Source organism: Gigantopelta aegis, chromosome 7, assembly GCF_016097555.1.
Source record: "Gigantopelta aegis isolate Gae_Host chromosome 7, Gae_host_genome, whole genome shotgun sequence".
Taxonomy (NCBI): Eukaryota; Metazoa; Mollusca; class Gastropoda; order Neomphalida; family Peltospiridae; genus Gigantopelta; species Gigantopelta aegis.
In genome coordinates, this window is record NC_054705.1 from 17,362,495 (window position 1) to 17,367,358 (window position 4,864).

Genomic DNA, 4,864 nt, shown 5'->3' on the forward strand with positions numbered 1-4,864 from the left:
TACTGTCGAATATTATGTTAAACAGTATAATATAGATTGGTAGCACCATACGGTCAGATGTTTTAATAAATCCATTAATGATATGATCAATTCCAGGTGTCTTGCCGTTTGTTAGTTGCCTTTTAATATTTCATTTTTTTCAATCCTTCAAAACCTTTTCACTATCTGAGTATGTTATTCAAGTTTAGTTTTCTTTCGTTACCGTCTGATTCGCCTTTGTTTACAATTTGAAAAAAAAAAAAAAAATCATCTATCGGTGTTAAGTTATTATGGTCGTTCGGTGGTTTGAGTAGAAACTACTACTAGTTTGTGAAAAGCTTTTAGGTCGATTGTTCTCATTTGTCACCATTGTTTTACTATATTAATGTTTTGACAGAATGCTCTTTTAGCAGGGACTCTTTATAACTTTTAGTTGCATTAATTGATCTGTGTTTATTTTCTAAAGGTTTTAATGAGTTTTTTTGGCCTCATGATATTTTCCGCTCATGACTCGACAACTGAGAGTATTACCGACCAGTGATTGAGTACCTTTGAGGTTTACACGTCGCCTGATCGTATCGATACATGTTTGAATGTCAACAGACTGATTATCAAGGATTGTGGGTATGATTTCGAGTTCTGGTTAATTTTATTTTAAAATTCTGTAGATTTTTTCGGGTTTCCCTTCGCTAGGCTTTCCTTTCATCCTTTTTGTTTGCTGGATATGTCATACAATTAGAAGAATCGTTAATATGTTCACAATGTTCATCTGAAAAAAAGTTGGTCAAACTCACAACTTTCAAAATGCTTAGTTATTTTAAATAAATGATGGTTGCCAATGTCATAATCAACAACACTGCTGTCTTTGCAAGTCAGTTTTACTCTAACAATAATCTTTACATATGAAAGTCATGACAATAAACGTTCTTTGTATTATTCATAATTTTTTTTTGTTTTTTTTGTTTTAAATACAGGTGTAGTTAAATGAAAAGTGTAGGTGTATCCAAATACACCTACACTTTTGGAGGAAAGGTGCTGGTTATCGGTAAATACACCTACACTTTTAACAAAAGAAACCATGACAACGACACCGGAAGTGGGGTATAATAACAGAATAAATACATGTGTATTGTTTCAAGTAAACTCAGTGGTACTGCGCTCGCATGATGCGCGGTCGGTCTAGGACCGATCTCTGTCATTAGGCTATTAATCGTCCCAGCTACTGCGCCACAGCTGGTATATCAAATGCCGTGGTATGTGCTATTGTGTCTGTGGGATGGTACATTTAAAAGATCCCTTACAACTAATGGAGAAATGTAGCGAGTTTCCTCTCTGACTATATGTCAGAATTACCATATGTTTGACATCCAATAATCAGAGGATTTAATCTCTACGATAAATGTTACGAAACTGAAAGTTATTTCAAAATAGAGTGGCTGGGGGTGTTTCCATTCTTGTAAATGAAAACATTCCCTAGAATTACATTAAAGACAAATTTACAAGCTGTGTCTGTCAAGATCACGACTCAGGAATATTACTCTCTATAACTTGTGTTACAATTTTTACGTGATACCGACTTTTATTCTAAATTTTAATATTACCTATATGTGATATTTGCCGATGTATTTTTCGTGCTGGGGTGTCGTTAAATATCTATTCTATTCTATTCCATTCTATTACTCTATGTTCAGTTTACATACCACCTCGAAGCAATTACAATTTTAACCCAAGGGACATTCTGGGTCTTCTTGATCAACTCCCTACTCCCTTTGTTACCCCCTGCGCGTGCGGTAACCTCGCCGTGGTGCAGGGGTGTAACATTCTCTTTGAGAATGGCCAATACAGCATAAATTTGATATTTTTGAATAAAAGTCAGTATCTATCTGTGATATTTGTGTTTTTGCACGGTTCTTTACACTGTGTTTTACTTTAATATTGAATTTTGATGTTGCTGTTGATCATCATTTTTTTTTTCATTTACCATAGTTTGACACCCAATAGCCGATGTATTTTTCGTGCTGGGGTGTCGTTAAACATTCATTCATTCATTCGTTCCCTTTTTTACCATGAGAGACTTTAATGCTTACCACACTTTGTGGAAATGCATTGACATAAATAATAGAGGTAAACAATTAGAAGATTTAATTCTCAAAAATGACTTAATATTATTTAATGATAAAAGTCATACATACTTTCATCCTGCAGATGTATATTTGTAAAAAAGGATATGAGAATAAATAGGAATACGTTTAACTGATTTTGTACAACTGGATGTCTTCTGGGTTAGGTTCATTGTGTGTTTTATAGTAACCTAAATCATACGATAGGAATAATTGAAAACTGGGCGCTTGATCCGCGGTAGGTCTAGGATCAACTCCCGTCAATGGGCCCATTTTGCTATTTCGCATTCTCGTAGCCAGTGTACTATGACTGGTATGTCTAAGGCCGTGGTATGTGCTAGTCTGTCTGTAGGATGGTAGATACAAAAGATCATTTGCTACTAATAGACAAAATTAGCAGGTTTATTCTCTAACACTATGTTAAAATTAATAAATGGTTGACATCAAATAGCCGATCATTAAAAAACAATGTGTTCTAGTGGTTTCGTAAATAAAACGAACCTTTTAACTTTGAAAATTGTGTGGTGAGTTTCCAATGGAGTCCACTATATATGATGTAAAAATGTATCCAAACGTACACCTTCCGCTAACGATGGAACGTTTTTTAAGAAACATAAATAATTGAGACTGTCATGATTTCTCATGCATAGCATGATAACGCCCACAAAAACCAGATATATAATACAAGAAACTGGAAGGTGACTATAATTACGTTTTATTTGAAGTCGTGAACATGGTTTCCAAGAACTACTTCGTCTTGATAGCTGTTGATTTATTCGTCATTTGTCAAAGTAAGAACCTGTATTATTAGATTTCTATTTAACTTCATTTTAGCAGTTACCTGTCTGTCTATCTATCTATCTATCTATCTATCCATCCATCTATCCATCTATCCATCTATCTATCTATCTATCTATCCATCTATCTATTTATATTTATATCTATCTATCTTTCTTTGTTTTCTTTTTGTCACTTTGTCTATCTTTCTGTCTATCTATCTATCTGTCTATCTATTTATCTGTCTGTCTATCTGTCTATGTGTCTATCAGTCTATGTATCTGTCTAACTTCATTTTAGCAGTTACCTGGATGATCTGTGTCTGTCTGTCTGTCTGTGTGTTTATCTATTTATCTGTATGCATGTGATTGTTTGTGTATTTATATTGGTGGATGTTCTGTCTGTATGTCTGCCTGTTTATCTATTTATCTGTATGTATGTATGTGATTGTTTGTGTATTTATATTGGTGGATGGTCTGTCTGTATGTCTGCCTGTTTATCTATTTATCTGTATGTATGTAATTGTGTATTTATATTGGTGGATGGTATGTCTGTATGTCTGCCTGTTTATCTATTTATCTGTATGTATGTGATTGTTTGTGTATTTATATTTCAGGTAATTTGACAGTCAACATTGCTCATAATAAGTCTACGACTATAAGCAGCACCTGTTCTTCTTTTTATTCGAATTTCGCCGTTGATGGTAACTTGGGAAGTGATGTGCACACTGATGGTTGTTCCCACACCGACATATCTGACATGAAACCGTGGTGGATGGTCGACTTACAGGGAACGTTTGTTGTTCACAGCGTCACCATAACCAACAGAGATATCGTCCGTAAGTGTGGTGTGTTAAAGCGACTTCCCCTAGTTTGACTGCCATTGTAACATGTTTTCGACAAATATAACCGTTTTGTAGGATGATTAATCGCGGTTCACGATAATCGCGGTGTTACTCTCTCTGTTCGATGCATCGTTTTCCGATTTGCGTATCTCAGTTTATTATGATTTTGCTTTTAAAGAATTTCTTTGCCGAGACCATAAATACTGTAATTTCCCAAAATAAAGACTACAGGACCTATGCGATGAATCTCTCGATAGATACAGCGCTCGCCTGATGCGAGGATCGATTCCCGTCGGTGGGCCCATTGGGTTATTCTCGTTCCAGCCAGTGCTCCACAATTGGTGCAACAAAAGCTGTGGTATGTACTATCCTTTCTGTGGGATGGTACATATAAACGATGCCTTGCTGGTAATCGAAAAGAGTAGCCCATGAAGTGGCGACAGCAAGTATCCTCTCTCAATATCTGTGTGATTCTCAACCATAAGTCCGACGCAAAATAACCGTTTTGCGATAGTTATAATTTTATTAATTTTATTATACATTCATTTTCATTTTTTTACGATCCCACTCAAAATCTCCCCCAAAGTTCCCTCGGCATTCCACCTCATATCACTGCCCCACCCCACCCCACCCTTAAATGGATTTTCTGGATCCGCCACTGGCTCCGTACCTGGGGAAAGTATTTGAACCGTGGAACAAATATCGAAAATCGATTAGAAAATTTAAGAATTGAATCGTTCCATCCCTACCATGAAGTGGCGACAGCAAGTTTCCTCTCTCAATATCTGTGTGATTCTCAACGATAAGTCCGACGCAAAATAACCGTAAATAAAATGTGTTGAGTGCGTCGTTAAATAAAAAAATTAAAAAAATTCCTGTGAATAGAATAATGAGTTTAAGCATGTTTTGTCCTAGTAACGAAAATGGAAATAAAACGGTAGAGAACTTTAAAATGTCGCCCAATTTCCGTTGTGTGAAAACGATTGTGCATCGATAATTTCTCTACGCTGTTATCGGGGTAAATTTGATTGCAGTTCTAAATAAGCGATGTACAAAAATTACTTTGTGGATTTAAAAAAAATTATTCTGAGGATTTTTACAATTTAATAGAACACAAATGTTGTTGTTTTTTAAATTACAAATA